Source organism: Lithobates pipiens, unplaced genomic scaffold (genome assembly GCF_037356315.1).
Source record: "Lithobates pipiens isolate NorthernLeopardFrog02 unplaced genomic scaffold, aLitPip1_a1.2 Scaffold_19, whole genome shotgun sequence".
Taxonomy (NCBI): Eukaryota; Metazoa; Chordata; class Amphibia; order Anura; family Ranidae; genus Lithobates; species Lithobates pipiens.
This window is the reverse complement of record NW_027507764.1, coordinates 547972496-547992494: the sequence shown is the minus strand read 5'-3', so window position 1 is coordinate 547992494 and position 19999 is coordinate 547972496.

The following is a 19999-nucleotide window of genomic DNA, read 5'->3' as shown; positions in this document are numbered from 1 at the left end:
TAATTTAGTTTGTGGACTCCTTTCATGTCTCAGGATTAATTCCTTAAAAAAAAAAAAAAAAAAAATTATTTGATCAGCCAAGGGAGAACTCTGTGCTGGATGTGGCAGTTCAGAGAAGCAGTAGGCATCATGGAAAGGCCATCTTGGTTATATGGACCCTAGATCAATTTTACTGCCAAAGGAGCTCATAATGTGAGGAAGACCAGTTCCAACACCCTTGTAAGAATATTGAAATATGATTGATTCAGCAAAGGGAGAGCTCCATGCTAGATGTGGCAACTTCAATGGACATTGTGGAAAGTGATGGCAAGGGCATACATAGTATTTATGGAGCTGCACAAGGGCTCTTCTGGGGAAAAAGGGGACAATTTACACACAGATTACAATTGGCATTGCTTACCATAAAAATAACCATTTCCATAATGCTGGGTATGTTCACCCTTTTCATTTACCTCCTCCATTCATTGAAGCTGTACTATAGCTTGTTGGCATTCTTGATGAATGCTTATGAAAGGTCTCGTGGCTCATTTAACCCCCACAGCACCAGAAGATTATGGCAGCAGGGGTAGATGAAGTATTTGAGGATGAAATTGTAGCGCTAGCCCCGCAGGAGCCACTTGGTATTTTGGGTTTTCTGTTCTGTTGCCTTGAATCCGTGAACAACTCCAACCCTTCTGACACCTGGTGTAACCAAATGGTTGCTGAAAACAGTTATGTGAGCACAAATATGAGTATTCTGCACACAAGTGCTTTTCAGTACCAGTAAATCAGATTGCATAACTGTGATTAGAGTAAGTACTTGGCACAGCCTAAAGTGGAGTTCCACCCAAAAGTGGAACTTACGCTTAAAGGACTCCTCACCCCCTGACATGCCACATTTTTTGGGTGGGGGTAGTGGGTACCTAGCTCCCACTTCCAGTTGTGCTGCCTAGGAGACTCCTCCTCTCCCCCTCCCTCCCTGCAATCTTCTGGGACACATCACAGGTCCCAGAAGATTTCACAGCCATTCAGGACATGCAGCATGACTTCAGCATGTGCATTGCGCACCTGGCTGTGAAGCTGCATGCTGTCTCACCCGGGTGCCCACACTTGCGATGCCAGTGCAACCAAGAGAAAAATGAGAAAAGCGAGTCTTTGGATAGCCGCATAGCTGGACCGTGGGACAGGTGAGTGTGTGTTTATAAAAAGTCAACAGCTACACTTTTTGTAGCTGCTGACTTTTAATAAACAGCAAAACGAGTGGAAATCCACTTTAAGGTAACTAGCAATTTATATACATAAATGAGCCGATCAAATAATACATTTACTAACAGTATGCTATTCAATGGAATTTCAAGGCTATAATCATAAAGCAAAATCAACACATCAATAACAGTGGCAGGAATAAATGAATAGTCCCACAGCAACTCCTCTGTGACCAGTAACCTATGCCTCTTCAGAGTGCACTCTAAGTAAATGCTTACAGGGCCTTGAAAAAGTATTCCTACCCCTTGAAATTTTGTCATGTTACAACCAAAAACATAAATGTATTAGACCAACACAAAGTGGCATATAATTGTAAAGTGGAAAGAAAATGATAAATGTTTTACAAATAAATATCTGAGAAGTGTTGTGTGCATTTGGATTCAGCCCCCTTTACTCTGATACTCCTAACTAAAAATCTAGTGGAACCAATTGCTTTCAGAAGTTACCAAATTAGTAAATAGAGTCCACCTGTGTGTAATTAAATCTCAGTATAAAAACAGCTGTTCTGTGAAGCCTGCATAGGTTTGTTAGAGAACCTCAGTGAACAAACCGCATCATGAACGCCAAGGAACACACCAGACAGGTCAGGGATAAACTTGTGGAAAAGTTTAAAAGAGGGTTGGGTTATAGAAAAAAAAAAAATATCCCAAGCTTTGAACATGAACAGTGTTCAATCCATCATACGAAAATAGAAAGCGTACGGCACAATTGCAAACCTACCAGTACATAGCGATCCACCTAAACTGATAGGCCAGGCAAGGAGAGCATTAATCAGGGAAGCAGCCAAGAGACACATGGTAAATCTGGAGAAGCTGCAGAGATCCACAGCTCAGGTGGGAGAATCTATTAGTCGTGCACTCCACAAATCTGGCCTTTATGGAAGAGTGACAAGAAGAAAGCTATTAAAAGACAGCCATAAGAATTCTTGTTTGCAGTTTGCGAGAAGCCTTGTGGGGGACACAGCAAACATGTGGAAGAAGGTGCTATGTGTGGCAGAAAACTAACGCTGCACATAACCCTGAACACACCACCCCCCACCATTAAACATGGTGGTGGCAGCATCATACTGTGGGGGTGCTTTTCTTCAGCAGTGACATGGAAGCTGGTCAGAGTTGATGGGAGGATGGATGAAGCCAAATACAGGGCAATCTTAGAAGAAAACCTGTTAGAGTCTGCAAAAGACTTGAGATTGGGGTGGAGGTTCACCTTCCAGCAGGACAACGACAATAAATATACAGCCAGAGCTACAATGGAATGGTTTAGATCAAAGCATACTCATGTGATACTCATGGCCCAATCAAAGTCCAGACCTAAATCCAATTGAGAATCTGTGACAAGACCTGAAAATTGCTGTTCACAGACGCTCTCCATCCAATCTGACAGAGCTTGAGCTATTTTACAAAGAAGAATGGGCAAAAATATCACTCTCTAGATGTGCAAAGCTGGTAGAGACATCCCCAAAAAGACTTATGTGCACCATCACTTTGTGTTGGTCTATCACATAAAATTCCAGTAAAATACTTATGTTTTTGGTTGTAACATGACAAAATGTGGAAAATTTCAAGTGGTACGGATGCTTTTTCAAGGCACTGTATGATGGTTTATGTAGCTCCCTAAGGGGGGACCTCTGACTATGGGTAATTGGGGCAAAGTTCATGTAAAGTAGTTTGTTGGTATACAGTTCTTAGTTCTGAATCTTCAGCCGGCTAGTGTTGGGGCTCAGTCATTAGCCACTTAACAACCGCCCTATAGCCGAATGACGGCTACAGGGCGGTTTCTTAACTCTGGGAGGCCATCATATGACGTCCTCCCAGAGTTCCGCTCTCGCGCGCACTCGAGAGCATCCGTGACCGCCGGGTCCACAGGACCCGGCGCATCACGGATCACGGTAAACGGCCACTCATAGCGGCCGTTTACCACGTGATCGCTCTGTCAAATGACGGAGTGATCACTTGTAAACAAACCGGCGTCATGTTATGACGCCGGTTCCTCCCTCCCCCTCTCTGTACCGATCGGAACAGCGAAGGGGGAAGAGATCGGTGTCAGCAGCGATGTGGGCTGCATCTGCAGTGCCCACATCGCTGCTCACCGAAAATTAACCCCTCAATTCCCTGCCAATACGCTGCAATACCCTGCCATTACTCTGCAATACCCTGCAACACTCTGCAATACCCTGCAACACTCTGCATTACTCTGCATTACTCTGCAACACTCTGCAACACTCTGCATTACACTGCAATACCCTGCATTACTCTGCAATACCCTGCATTACTCTGCAACACTCTGCAATACCCTGCAACGCTCTGCAACACCCGCCAATACCCTGCAACACTCTGCAATACTCTGCAACACCCACCAATGCTCTGCAACACCCACCAATACCCTGCAACACTCTGCAATGCTCTGCAACACCCGCCAATACCGTGCAACACTCTGCAATGCTCGGCAACACCCTCCAATATCCTGCAATGCTCTGCAACGCAATACTCTGCAACGCCATACTCTGAGATACCCAGCCATAGTCGGTGATACCCTGCAATACCCAGCCATAGACACCCCCCCCCCCTCCCGCCGCCCTCCGATGCTTCTACCGACTCGCCAACACGATCAAATCCAGAATCTTTTTTTTTTTTTTTTTTTTCAGGCTTCCCAGCTTAGAGATGAGATGTGGGGTCTTATTGACCCCATATCTCACTGTAAAGAGGACCTGTCATGCCATATTCCTATTACAAGGGATGTTTACATTCCTTTTAATAGGAATAAAAGTGATCAAAAAATTAATTTTTGGGGAAAAAAATTTCAAACTAAAATAAATAAAGTAAAATGAACAATAATTTTTTTTTTTTTTTTAAAGCGCCCCTGTCCCCATGTGCTCGCATGCAGAAGCGAACGCATACGTAAGTCCCGCCCACATATGAAAACGGTGTTCAAACCACACATGTGAAGTATCGCTGCAAACGTTAGAGCGAGAGCAATAATTCTAGCCCTAGACCTCCTCTGTAACTCAAAACATATAACCAGTAAAAAAAAATTAAATCGTCGCCTATGGGGATTTTTAAGTAGCGACGTTTGGCGCCATTCCACGAGCCTGTGCAATTTTGAAGAGTGACATGTGAGGTATCGATTTACTCAGCATAACTTCATCTTTCACATTATGCAAAAATTGGGCTAACTTTACTGTGTTTTTTTTTTTTTTTTTTTAAGCACAAAACTGTTTTTTTCCAAAAAAAAGCATTCGAAAAATTGCTGCGCAAATACCGTGCGAGATAAAAAGTTGCAACAACCACCATTGTATTCTCCAGGGTGTTTGCTAAAAAAACATATATAATGTTTTGGGATTCTATGTAATTTTCTAGCAAATAAATGATGATTTTTACATGTAGGAGAGAAATGTCAGAATTGTCCTGGGTGCTCCAGAACGCCTGATGGCGATCCATGCATGTTGGGCCTCTGTATGTGGCCACACTGTGTAAAAGTCTCACACATGTGGTATCGCCGTACTCGGGACTAATAGCAGAATGTGTTTTGGGGTGTAATTTGTGGTATGCATATGCTGTGTGAGAAATAAACTGATAATATGACAATTTTGTTAAAAAAAAAAAAAAAGTAAAAAAAATCTTGATTTTGCAAAGAATTGTGGGAAAAAATTACAACTTCAAAAAACTCATCATGCCTCTTACTAAATACCTTGGAATGTCTTCTTTCCAAAAAGGGGTCATTTGGGGGGTATTTGTACTTTTCTGGCATGTTAGGGTCTCAAGAATTGAAATAGGCCGTCAGTACTTCAGGTGTGATCAATTTTCAGATATTGGCACCACAGCTTGTGGACTCTATAACTTTCACAAAGACCAAATAATATCCACCAATTTGTACTTATTTTTACCAAAGATATGTAGTGGTATAAATTTTGGCCAAAATTTATGAAGAAAAAAATGACTAATCTGCTAAATTTTATAACAGAAACAAAGAAAAATTCATTTTTTTACAGAATTTTCTGTATTTTTTCTTTTATAGCACAAAAAAAAAAAAAAACCCAGCGGTGATTAAATACCACCAAAAGAAAGCTCCATTTGTGTGAAAAAAAGGACAAAAATTTCATATAGGTCCAGTGTTGCATGACTGAGTAATTGTCATTCAAAATGTGAGAGCACCGAAAGCTGAAAATTGGTCTGGTCTGTGTTTAAGTGCCCAGTGGTCAAGTGGTTAAGGTAGTGCACAATAGTGCAGTCCCTTGTAAAGTCAGTGATTCCAACCACTAGGTAGATGCTCAGCCTCCTAAGTCTCAGGCTCTGCTAGCAGCGGTAGAACAATCATGGCTACAGCCTCTCACTAGGCCCAGTGATAAAGCAAGCCTTGGCTCAGGTTCTTAGCTGTTGGCAGTCCTTCAGGGTACTTCAGTTGCAATCCCCTTCACTGTTCAGCACTTCATTTTCAGGTTATAGCAAGCAAGTGTGCATACTGTGACAGAAGTGCGCACTCCCCAGTCTCTCTACTGCAAGAGGAAATCCTTTTGCTCACTACCTGGTAAAATACAGAGCTCCTCTCCTTCTGGCATTCGCTTCCTGGAACTTGTAGTCCACTGGCCTGTTAACCTTCATAGTAAGATCCTTCCTCACAACTACATCTCCCGCAATTAAGTGTGGTCAAAATCCAAGTTCATTAAGTTCCTTCTGCTGGTTAACTCCCCTTGCTGGTTGGAGTCGGGATCGTGTTAAACCATTCAGTATAATAGTCCACTGGGGTCACAGAGAGTAACTGCAGCACAGTGTCCTAAAATTATTTTCTCTGTCTCTAGTCAACACCTGGCTACAGAAGATTTCAACTAAATCTGCAGTCAACAGAATAGCCCCATACACACGGTAGGATTTTCCGACGCAAAATGTTCGATGGGAGCCTTTTTTTTTCCATCGGAATTTCCGCTTTGAGATTTGAGATCTGGTTCTCATATTTTCCGACAACAAAATCTATTCGCGTACATTCCAATTGTGTCTACACAATTCCAATGCACAAAGTGCCAAGCATTCTCGGAATCAAGCAGAAGAGCTGCACTGGCTATTGAACTTCAATTTTCTAGGCTCGTGGTACGTGTTGTATGTCACCGCGTTCTTAACGTTCACAATTTCCGACAACATTGTGTGACTGTGTGTATGCAAGACAAGTTTGAGCCAACATCTGTCAGAAAAAAATCCCATGGATTTTGTTGTTGGAATGTGTGACCGTGACCGGCATAAGGGACACATTGCGGTCGATTTGCCAAAAGCAAATCGACTGTTCACTTTGCAAATACAGTTGCACTCTATAAGGGAATGTGTGTCATATCTTAGTAAATGGGGTGAAGCTTCACTTTGCAAAGATTACCCAATCACATGCAAGGAAAATAAAAAGATAAAAATATATTTTTGCTTGCACCTGATTGAATGATAGTTTCCTCTCATTTACTAATCTCTGGAGCAAACGCCCTTGCAAAGTGCATAACCTATTTGCCTTTAGTAAATCAACCCCAGTGCATTGAGAGTAGGTAATGTCCCTTGTGCAGATTTTTGAAAAAACATTTTTAAATAAACTTGGGCTTAAGGTATATCTGAACTCCCTAATGGTTAGTCATACTATAGACTATATTTCTTTAAAACATTATATTAAAGCGGATCAGCAGTCATTTTTTCATCTTTCCTATTAATCTATGAAATCTTCTGCCCTTGTTGTTTTATCTTTGCATAATAAAACTTATTTTTTTCTGCAGCAAATCCCTTATACAGCCCACTTCCTGTTTCTTGTGTGGCCATTAGCCTAGGCTTATGACATCATTTACACCTCTCTCCCTCACTCTCGTGAGAGTTTGCTAGGAAGGGACGGGGGATGAGTCATAAGAGCCAATGAGAGCTGCAGAGCTGGAGGTGTGCCTCTGTGTAAATCCAGGAAGTGAACAGGCAGCAGCTTCAGCTGCCCACAGTTAAGATGGGTGCAGCCAGACTCAGTGGAGGGAGATTTCTGCAGCATATTTGGCATGTCCAGAATCACAGTATATATAAAAATATGCAAAGTGGTTGGAGGGAAGCTTCAGAATAGCAAAGATGTTTTTATTACAAATTATATGAGCAGAGTGCAGTTCCTCTTTAACTGTCATGCCTAATGTCACTTAGAGGTAGGGTCCCAGCATTGACTAAGTAACTCCAGATTCACTTCCTCTGAGCAGCCAACTGCCAAAGGCATAGAAACAGTTTAGTATTAGCAAGATTAAGTGTAATTAGTTTTACACTTCAGCCACAGACTTTTACATGGGGTCATTTCTTTTCACATCTGGTTTTATACATTGATCATCACACTGGATAGAAACTAAACGTTCGTGTCTTTCTACCCTTGGCCCAGGAACACAAGATTTTTTTGTTTTAATTGTAAAATTATGGAATTATGTTGATGTAAGTTCCCGTGAAGACATTTCCTTTTGGCTATTAGCACACAGTGCATAGATTTGTGTTTATGAAAGCCAGCCTTTATGTTTCATATATAACTGCGACGTGGCTATGAAACGCTGTCTCTGATAATCTAATGCTGTAAGGTGACCAACAAGGATAGATTTCAGGTGTATGGCCCCAACCCACATTTTACTACAGATGGTTCATTTTTTTTTTTTTTTTTTGTCAAAGATCGAAAAATTGGAACATGAACCATAGTGCTCAACATGAGCATAGGAAAGAATGAGGTGTTTTAAGTAACATAAGGATATTTCCATATTAAAAAATGCACATCATAATATGACATAACAGTCCCAATACATGTTCTAACACAGCACCATCTCGGAATTATGAAGGACAGACAAATCAAAATCATACATACATGCGTCAAACAAAAAAAAAAACATTCCCCAGAGACTCAGTTACCCAGTGCATTGACATTGATCAGATCTCTCAATTATTAGTAATGGTGAGGGTAGAAGAGCAACATGCATCTCCAGGCATGTACTGGCCAATGGGACTACTGGGAGTTTCCCGGTGGGCCGATGACTCAGTGGGTCACTCTGATGCAAGGGGGCTGCTGATGGGACACTCTGATGTAAGGGGTCTGCTGATGGGACACTAAAAATGTAAGTGGGCCAGTCTGGATGAAGTCCAGGGCCAAATTTCTGTCCCAGTCCAGTCCTGTGCATCTCATACTTTCTTGTATTTATTTGGGCAACACCTGCGTTCAAAAATTAATTTCTCACAGGGTAACACTTGATCTACCATTTGTAGCCACTTATGAACAGAGGGAGGAATGTGTTGGATCCACTTGAACGCCACTACTTTTCGAGATACAAACAATGTTTCTATTAGCATAGTCCTAGTATATCTCACCCACTGTTCCTCATCTAAGATACAGTGAGGGGGAAAAAATTATTTGATCCCCTGCTGATTTTGTATGTTTGCTCACTGACAAAGAAACGATCAATCTAAAATGTTATTGGTAGTTTTATTTTAACAGTGAGAGACAGAATAACAACTAAAAATATCCAGAAAAACGCATTTCAAAAAAGTTATAAATTGATTTGCATTTTAATGAGTGAAAGAAGTAAAAGTCAAATGAGTGAAAAAAGTATTTGATCCCTTACAATCACCAAGATTTCTGACTCCCAGGTGTGTTCTATACAGGTAACGAGCTGAGATTAGGAGCACTCTTATAAAGGGAGTGCTCCTAATCTCAGCTTGTTACCTGTATAAAAGACACCTGGCCACAGAAGCAATCAATCAATCAGATTCCAATCTCTCCGCCATGGCCAAGACCAAAGAGCTGTCCAAGGATGTGAAGGACATGATTGTAGACCTACACAAGGCTGTAATGGGCTACAAGATCATCACCAAGCAACTTGGTGAGAGGGTGACAACAGTTGGTAGAACACAAAATAACTGTCAATCTCCCTCGGTCTGGGGCTCCATGCAAGATCTCACCTTGTGGAGTTTCAATGATAATGAGAACAGTGAGGAATCAGCCTAGAACTACACGGGAGAATCTTGTCAATGATCTCAAGGCAGCTGGGACCATAGTCGCCAAGAAACCAATTGGTAACACACTACACTATGAAGAACTGAAATCCTGCAGCGCCCACAAGGTCCCCCTGCTGAAAAAAGCATATGTACAGGCCTGTCTGAAGTTTTCTAGTGAACATTTGAATGATTCAGAGGAGAACTGTGTAAAAGGGTTGTGGGCAGATGGAACCAAAATCAATCTCTTTGGCATCAACTCAACTCGTGTTTGGAGGAGGAGGAATGCCTATGACCCCAAGAACACCATCCCCACTGTCAAACATGGAGGTGGAAACATTATGCTTTGGGCGTGTTTTTCTGCTAAGGGGACAGGACAACTTCATTGCATCAAAGGGACGATGGACGGGGTCATGTACTGTCAAATCTTGGGTGAGAACCTCCTTCCCTCAGCCAGGGAATTGAAAATGGGTAATGGATAGGTATTCCAGCATGACAATTACCCAAAACACATGGCCAAGGCAACAAATGAGTGGCTGAAGAAGAAGCACATTAAGTTCATGGAGTGGCCTAGTCAGTCTCCAGACCTTAATCCCATAGAAAGTATGTGGACGGAGCTTGAAACCTTAATGAATTGGAGAGGATCTGCAAAGGGGAGTGGGACAAAATCCCTCCTGAGATGTGTGCAAATCTGGTGGGCAAACGTACAAAATCAGCAGGGGATCAAACACTTTTTTCCCTCACTGTACCTAGCAAACACACCAACGGTTGCTGACAGTACAGCCATCACCTGCTTCCAATATCGAGCAATAACAGGGCATGACCATATAACATGAGCAAAATATGCACACGAACAAGTACACCTAGCTCAGTCAAGCGATGCATGGCATGCAATCTGACCAGGGTTAAATATGGTTGATGCAACATATAAAGATATATAAGTTTGTTGTTTGCAGCCAGAGATACAATTAAATTAGATGGACATGCTTCTTTCCAGTCTGCATCGGACAAGTCAGGGTGGAGTCATTTCTATTTAGAACGTACTGCCAATGGAGACTTGTTAATCATAGTAGACAGTAAATGGGAATAGAGATAAGACCCCTGGGACCTTGTGACTGCAATACACTTATCAATGGGAACTGGAGATACCTTTAAAAGGCAGTACGTGAAAGATCACACTTTCTCTGTAGTTTATGAAAGGAGGCCAAAAAAATCCTAGTATATATATTCTCTAAAGTAAGAATTCCCCTTTGTTCCCAAAATGAGTATTCTGTAAAGTGCTGTAGATGGGGAAACATAGGGTTATGCCACAGATGCAACGCTGCATTAGTGTCTTTAAGATCTGCTAGCTTTTTGGCTTCCCTCCATACCATGCATTCTAGAGTCAATATCGGTATATGCCTCCTACCCAGAACAGAGAAAGAGGCCTCCAGTGCTACTAATAGGTGTTTAAGCTTGAATACATAGGTGAGATATGATTTTAAAAAACGCTGGAGTATCTGGTACCAGCCAATCAGTCAAATGGTGTAATTGCCCAGCCAGATAATAATAATACAAATTTGGTAATGCCATTCCCGCCTCAGCCTTAAAGCAGAGGTCCGAGGTCCATTGATCCGAGCATTATTAATATGTAAAGAAGGTTAAATATAATTTTAATACTTACCATTTTCTCCCTCCTGTTGTGGCCGTTTCCATCATAATTGTGGGCATGTGGAGCCCAATCGATATCTCTTCCTGGATAAGCCTTGGAGAGGTGCATGCTGGTTAACCAGACCATGAAAAACCCTTAGTGTGGGGGTTGAAACCTCACCATAAATCATTCCAACCAAGTTCAGCAACCAAAGAACCAAAGGCAGACGGTGTCTGAGGCTGTGAAACTAGGAGGTTACCATGTCTATCCATGACCAGGTCCATCAGCAGATTGAGATGACCCTCAATGAAGTAATTACATCCCCAACCTGTAGCACCTGGTTAACATAGATATTAAAGCTCAAAACCACCACTTACAGGTGATGTACTGATGATCATAGCTGTCTAGCGTCTGTATTGCGTCTCTAACTAATTTTGCACATTCAAGAGAAACTCTCCCTTTGGAGATATTCTGTCCCCAAGAAGACTTACTTTGACTACCAATTGCTTGGAGGAATGGGGTGCATCCACCACAAAATAAAAGGCTCTTTTGTAGAACAGTTCCATACCCGACTCTAATCTAATCTAAATCAAAGCAACCTTCTCACATCAGTTCCTCTTAGCAGAGGGGAAGTGCTAATTAAGATACTCAATCCCAAGAAAATCCAAGAGACCATTCCTGAAGATTGCCTTTCTGTTTGTTCAAAGTTGGGCCCAACCTGGTAATGACAAACTCACCAGGTCTTGGCCAGATGACAGAACAGACAGGACTCCCTGTACCCACTCCTAATACTTTGGCATTTTGGGACTTTGGAGCCTGGCAGATGATTATCCATGAGTGCAGTACTCTGAAAAACATATTTTAATATGCAAGGCTGTAGCGAATAGCGAACGATCCCTACATATGCTAGTAAATGAGGCCCACTGTATGGGATGAAAATTAATTTTCCTGACAGACTCCATGAGTCCCGCCTCTACTATAGGACACCATTCCCATAAATCTTTGTTCCTCACCAGTGGCTGTGTTTTTTTTTTGTCCTCCTCCGAAGGACCTAGCTAAAATGGTCTTCCTACCCGAAGATTTCTCTTTTTCCCTCCTGCGATCAGATACAGCTGAGCAACCCTTAAGGAATAGGAGTCGCGTTATTCCAATAAGCTCTAACTGCTAGCTGGGTATGGAAAGGGCATATGGAAGAGGTGCTGTAGTTGGTGTAGTCCTAGCCACTGGCGGGCAAAACCGCGCATTGGTTATACAGCCTAGCTACTAGCAGGTGACCTTTTGCCCAGAGAAGTCCGGCTTATGTTGTCTTACCTTGGCCTGGTATCGATCGCGGCAGTAGTGGTGAGTCTGTTGCAGTTTTTTTTTTTGATGGCAGCAGTTTTTGTAATTTTCACCCTGTTTTTGTGCTGCTTTTCCTAACGTCTCCTTCCTGTGTTTCTCCCCTCATGCTGTCAGATGTAGCGTGGCTGGCAGGCATGGCGGCTGGTTCCTTCTGCATTCCAGCCTGCCGTTCGATTCCTGGCTTCATTCTCGTGATCGTTCTGCGCATGCGCAGGTCCAGAGCGAGAACGAGGCTTGCGCGCATAGCGGTAATCGGGCGTGCGCACCAGTGCCTTGATTGGTGTGGCAGTGACGTTTTAAAAGAGGAAAATAGCCTGCAAGCTTGGGAATGCTTGCAGGCTATTTTCCACTTCCACTGGCCCCTTGATCTTGTTTTACAGGTAAGGGGGCCTCTATGGGACAGGCATGATGGCCTGTTTACTGCTCTTTTTCTTCTAACTGGATTGCTTGTTTTTCAGCCCTGATGGATCCTTCCAGGAGTATGGACTCATCACCACCTGCTAGTGACCAGCCCTCTCGCAACAGGTACTTGGCCCTACCTGGGTGTTGCCTGTTGGGGGGGGGTTGGTGGAGCATCAGTTTATCTGTTGTCTCCATTAACACAGATGTGCCTTGTTTTTTCTTGTTTTTTTCCTGTCAGCTCCTCCAGGTCTATCCAGCATGGCAGTTCTCGCAGAGGAAGTGATTCTTCAAAATTGCATCACCGGCATTCCTCTTCCAGGTCTAGACACCACGGTTCTCCCTCAAGGTCGAGACACCGTAGCCGGGAACAATCTTACCCTTCCAAGGATCACTCCAGTCATGCAGCTGATGGAGTCTGCTGGGGGTGTAGGGCAAATGTTCCTATGGGAAAATCCCTCTGTTATACCTGCTACGCAAAAGCAACAGGCGAAGTAGGTGGACCAGCAACTGAAATCTCTGGTCCAAAGGATTGTTAAAGAAAGTCTGAAAGAGATGGGGATCAGCCAACCCCATGTTTCTCCTACAGACCCTCCACACTCACCAGGGAAGGATACTCAGGCTCAAGACACCTGGGAGTCCTCTTTACCTAGTCATCCATCTGCTGTCTCCTCGGATAGTGATTCCGAGGGAGAAGACCCTTGCACCAGTTTTGACTTTGCGCTGCTTCATCCTTTGGTTAAGGCCATAAAGTAGACTTTAAACTGGGAAGAGCCAGTGAGGGCTCCTGCGAAGCAGAGAAAATTCTTCAAACAATTGAAGAAGGAACATGTCAACTTTCCTTTTCTCTCCGAATTAGGTGAAGTTATTCACGGACGAGTGGGGAAAAGTACAGAAGAAAAACTCCCTCTCTAAAATACAGAGGCTTTATCCTTTCAAGGAAGATGAAGTTAAGCAATTGGAATCAGCCCCTCTAGTGGATGCAGCTGTGATGAAGTTGGTCAGGCATGTGACCCTTCTTCTAGAAGACACGGTTTCGTTCAAAGATGCTTTGGATAGCAGAATAGACTCTGATTTGAAGCGGGTCTATCTCACGGCAGGCATGGCATGTAAGCCAGCCTTGGCTCTGGCTGCCATGTCAAGAGCTATGGAGATTTGGTCAGACAATGTGGATGAGACACTCAGAAATGTCTCGGAGGAAGGGGCCAAGAGTTCTCCCATCCAGGAATTGAGGTTGGCGTTAGCTTTCCTGTGGGAGGCCTTGATTGATATTATCCGCCTGGTGGCTCGGGTTATGTTGTCTGTAGTCACTGCCAAGCGTGTCCTCTGGCTTGGTCCTTGGCTGGCCGACCCAGCATCGAAACAGGTATGGTGCCGTATTCCCTTTGACGGGTCCTCTCTTTTTGCCAATAAATTGGACAAGGCCATAACCTGTGCCACAGGAGGTAAGTCGGGGTTCCTCCCTTAGGACAGGTGGCTACAAGTAGGAAACAGAACCAGGATCATTCCCGGGAAGAACGTAGTTACAGGCCAGGCAGTGAATTCTCCAGATCTTGGAAAACTAGACAGTCATCCTTCAAGAAAACCGCTAAGAGCGGTTCATTGGGTGAGAAGGAACCGACCAAGTCTTTTTGAGATTGGGCCCGCCCAGGCAGGCTGGGGGGGAGCTCGTCTTCTTTGCTTTCAGCATGTTTGGGTGGCCTCAATCCAGGACTTTGGACCATCAAAATGGTCTCTTCAGGTCACACCTGGACTTTCAGCAGTGCTCCCAGGCTCAGTTGTGTTCCCATGTCTCTTCCAGCCTCAGAAGAGAAAAGGCAAATTCTATCAGCCTACGTAAAATATTTATTGGAATAAGGCGCTGCTATTCCTGTCCCAGACGACCAGCGTGGCATGGGGATGTATTCTCCTCTCTTCATGGTCCAGAAGAAGAATGGTACATGGAGAACCGTCATAGATCTGACGCATCTGAATCCGTTTCATCAAAAAAGAAAGGTTCAAAAATGGAAACCCTGTCCACAATACAGCAGTCAGTTCAACCAGGAGACTGGCTAGTCTCTATAGATCTCAAGGACGCTTATTTTCACGTCCCAGTGGCAGCAGATTTTCAACAGTTTCTCCGGTTTTCCATAGGACAACTACATTTACAATTCACATGCCTTCCCTTCGGAATGTCGACTTCTCCACGTGTCTTATCAAAGGTCTTGTTGGCTGTTGTGGCTCTATTAAGAACCAGAGGGATCTGTCTCCATCTTTACCTAGACAATTTCCTCATACTAGCTCAGGACAGAGATCGTCTCCTGGAACACAGAGATCAAGTCATGTCAACTCTTCCGGAATTCGGATGGCTCCTGAACATGGAGAAGAGTCAGTTAGAGCTTTCACGGTGTCTTGTGTTCCACGGAGCTCTCTTTGCTACAGTGGGAGGCACCATCTCCCTACCCGAGGAGAAGGTTACAATAGTTTGAGACAGGATTAGTCTGGCTCTCTTCACTTCTCATCTCCATGCCCTCCAGTGTCTGAGAATCATAGGTACCATGGTGTCCACAATACCAATGGTGAAGTGTGCACAGTGGGGGATGCAACCTTTTCAGAAGGGGTTTCTTCAGCATTGGTCAGGAGACAAAACTCTGCGTATTCACATCACTCAAGTCATGAGGGGTTCCCTCCTCTGGTAGCTTCAAAGAGAAAATCTATGCAAGTGTCATTCCATTCTTCCCATCACATGGATCACAGTGACGTCGGATTCCAGCAACAGGGGTTGGGGCGCTAATTGACTAATGGAAGTGGCTCAAAGCTCCTGGGATTTTCCCTCTTGGAGAATAGTGTCGAACATCCTAGAGTTACGGACAGCATTCCAGGCACTGTTGGCGTTTCGCCATCTGATAGGGGCATCTGTACTACTCAGGCTGGACAACATGACGGCAGTAGCCTATGTAAGGAAACAAGGGGCTACTAGAAGCCTGTCTCTGCTACAAGAGGTGGAACCAATAATTATATGGGCACAGAAGAATCTGGTCAACTTAATAGCAACATATGTTCTGGGGATTCTCAATGTCTAATCGGACTTCTTCGCATGAGTCCACTTGGACAACAAGTGGTCTCTCCACGAGGATGTGTTCAAATGGATCCTAACCTTGGGGATCTCTCCAGAGGTCGATCTCTTCGCCTCCCCGTGCAACAGGAAGCCAATGAGGTACTACTCAAGGTTCCGGGACCCTCAGGCCTACGGGATAGACACACTGACAGAGCATTGGTGGTTTCACAGAGCATATACTTTCCCTCTGACACCTATTGTCTTCCAGTTCCTGTGGAGACTCAGGTGGGAGGAGGTGGAGATAATAGCTGTAATTCCTTACTGGCCCAACAGGCCTTGGTTTCCTCTCCTAACACTTCTCAGCTTCTGAGAACCAGTTCCTCTCCCCTCCCGATCAAACGGGATCTGTTCGCCCAAGGCACGATTCTCCACCCGTACCCGGCTCACCTACAGTTGAGGGCTTGGATTTTGAGAGGGGAATGTTGGAAGCACTAGGATGTCCCAAGGAAGTTATTCTCACTCTCTTGAATGCAAGAAGATGAAGTACTAACAGAGTGTATGAACGAGTTTGCATTAAATTCTCGTCCCATATGTCTTCTAGAGATAATTCATATGGCACACCTGCAGTTCAAGACATCTTGCGTTTCCTGCAATCAGGCCTGAATTTGCCCTTATCTGTCAGTTCTCTTCGTGTACAGGTGTCAGCAATCTCAGCCTTCACTGGAGTGTCATGAGCCAGACACGCTCTTATTCAACAATTCTTCAAAGGAGCAGTTAGACTGAGGCCTCAAAGGAAACCCAGGTTCCCCAAATGGGATCTGCCTCTAGTTTTGGAATTCTTCCCTAATGTCGTTAAGCCACAATCCATCAGAGAGCTTACTATCAAAACTGCTTTTTTGGTGGCCACCCCCCCGCGAAGAGGGTATCCTAATTCAGGTTTTTGGATCCAAAGAACCTTTCCTAACCTTTTTCCCGGACAGGGTGGTCCTGGTTCCGATGCTAGGGTCAAACCCTAAAGTCACCTCAATCTTTCATGAGAACCAAGAGATCTCACTCCCCACCTTTAGATCTACTGGAAATCTAGATATTCACCCTCCCGATGTTGGTGGCTCCTTGAAGCAATACCTGGAAGTAATGGCTCCTTTCCGTCAGTCAGATCATCTTTTTGTTTTGTTCTATGGGAAAAGCAAGGGCCTCCGGGCCTCCGTCAGATCAATCACTGCGTGGATTGTACTAGCAATCCAATGGGCATATAGAGAAAAAGGCTCGGCTCCTCCTGAGGCGGTAACAGCGCTCGTGGGCAGCTTCACACCACGTTGCACCTGAAGTGACCTGCAGAGCGGCATCCTGGTCATCAATTCATACCTTTATGTCCCACTATTGTGTTGAGCCAGCTGCTTTATCCTCCGTTGATTTTGGTGTTAAAGTACTGTTGGTTGACGGTGTTAAATAAATCTTTGTTTTCAGCATTTTGCCCACCCAGGTGTGTACGGCGAGTTATTTTCCACACGTTGGCTGCCATGAAGTCTGCCAGGAAAACTGAAAATTCCTATCAAAACCGTAATTACCGTAATTTTCCTTTCCTGATGGACTCCATGGCAGCAGGACTTCCTTCCCAAATGGCTGGAGTAGGCTAGTTATCGAAAACGGCCGCTGGTGAGGAGCAAAGAATTATGGGAGTGGTGTCTTATACGGTAGTAGAGGCGGGACTAAACCCACATGTTGGCTGCCATGGAGTCCATCAGGAAAGGAAAATTATGGTAAGTATTTTGATAGGAATTTTCTGTTATTTCCAATTATGTGGAATCTGACTGGCAGATGGTCAGTGAGAGAAAGAATGTGTAAAACTGGGCTTGTAAATATCAGCAGATGTGGATGCCACGATGTACATACATTATTACAAATTATATGTTGTCAAGAGCAGATATTGATTACATGTATGTGATACACACTGTAAGTATTGTTTCCCTTTAGTTTCCCAAAAAGTTATGATATCCCTTTAATTCTATAAATTGTGATGGCTGGAGACCTAGAAGCTTATTGCATGGATACGGCACGATTTTGTTTTTAAGCAGTGCATAAATATTTATATCGCTAATATGTAACATGGTCATTTATTTCAATAGAAATCATTTCTTATCCTTTTTTCTCCAGTGAACAAAGAAAAACTGTAATGGATCCATAATGTACACACAAGTGATCTCTGGAAACGATTAAATACACAGAAGATTAAAAAAAACATCATTAATATAAAACATTAGTGCGTGTTTTTTTCCTGGCTGATGGAAAAGTTGATGAATATAAATATAGAGAAATGTTTTAATTCTATGAAATGTACAAAAGTTCTAGAGCTTCCCTCCACAATACTACTTTTTGGCCACAAGATGTCCTTAGACTTTCAAGTTTAAAGGCATACAATGTCATTCAACACAGAAAACTGAAGACATCCTATTAGTCCAGGGGGTCATGAGTCCTCAACCTGAGTTTTTGATACCACAGCATGCCATCCACTAAAGGAAAAGAGGCAAAGACAAGAGGACCTGGAACTTCCTATGTCCAACCTAAAGACTTCCATGAAAGGTAAGTATATAAAAAGAAAACTCGAGTCCTATGTGCAGACAGTGGGAAACAGAATTGGGAATACATTTCATGAGGAGGATTGGAGACATATATATATATATATATGTGTGTGTTATATATATCTAGTGTGCTAGATGTAGATATATATATTTTTTTTTTGAGTAAAATGTAATGTAGGTAAATTTGGCTGGGCTGAGAGCCAGGCCTGGGTTGAGCCTGGGTCCGGGTTGAGTGACTCAGGGGGGCTGGATGATTCAACAGGCAGCGCCTCTGGTACCATATACAATACACGTACAATATTTTGTCCAGAGTTGCCCTCAGACAGGGCAAGTGTACACAATGTCCTTTGTCACTAATTCTATATATATCCTGTACTAAATATTTGATAAATTATGTGTATCTATCCAGATTTTTGGTGTCACAGTATATACTGCATTGGTCCTTCAAACGCTCTGGCCCCTTTTGGGAGTTTACACCTTGACACTGGGGTCATGTTTGACAATTTCCATCTCCCTTCTTTCCTGTTTGCTTGGCACAATCCTTGGGGTCCATCTTTTCTTGTTTCTTGAGTTATGATCTCCTTTGGTTGAATTACTAACACATGAGGTCATAATGTTCAGCTTTTTCTTTTTCTTGTTTCTATTTATGAATGTTTTGTATATGATTATTGTATAAAGATCATTGAATTCTGTCCATGTTTATAATTATGTGTATTTTACAATTATAGATTAAGTTTACAAACTTGGAACTATTTAACCTACTGTCCCTGAAGAAGACTTTCACCTTTTATGTTGAAACACGTTGGTCTTCTCCTGTCTCCTTGACAGTTGATTTGGGTTATTCCAGTGGCTGTTTTCATGCCGTTCAATTGACCATGTGTTTGTTTTTATTTATTAATCCCCTTTTTTTCAATTCACATTGTACCCACTGTTTCAATACATTTTGTATTTTTATGATATTGATATTACTGTTTATGGTCCGTTCAAAATCCCACCCTTTGAAGAACCTTTCTTTCATTGTATGCATCAGGGATGTGGACTTAAATCAGCTATCCAGTTAGTTTGCAAAATCCTTTTTCACAATGAAAGAACTGGGAGAACTTGGGGAGTTATGCCATGGAAGCATAGCCTGCTCTGGTGGAGGCCTCATGCAGAGAAAAAAGTATCTAGGTTCCCTTTATATGAGCATATAAATGGCATGTACACGTGATCAGAATTCTCATCGGTAAAAGCTCTGATGGTTTTCCTGATGGAATTCCGCTCAAGCTGTCTTGCCTACACACGGTCACACCAAATTCCGATCGTTTAGAATGCGGTAACGTACAACACGTACGACGGGACTAGAAAAAGGAAGTTCAATAGCCAGTAGCCAATAGCTTCCGTCTCGTAGTTGAATCTGAGCATGCGTGATTTTTGGCGTGTCGGAATTGCATACACACGATCTGAGTTTCCGATAGAAAGTTTTTCCGTCTGGAAAATTGAGAACATGCTATAAATTTTTTGCTGGCGGGAATTAGGACAGCTAAATTCCGATGGAACATACACACGGTCGCATTTTCCGATGAAAAGCTCTCATCTATCTTTTTCTGGCCGGAATTCCAATCGTGTGTATGCGGCATTATGATCTAATATGTATCAGACTATTATTCAATAGAGTGGGGGTTAAATGAAAATTATAGAGGGCCTCAACACATTTTTGCACCTCAGTGCCCAAACATTTTGGTCCTGTTACATTTTTTTTACAGTATATCGAATGAAAAAGTACAATATCCACAAACATTGGTGTCAGTTATTGCAATAACTACTCCCTAAC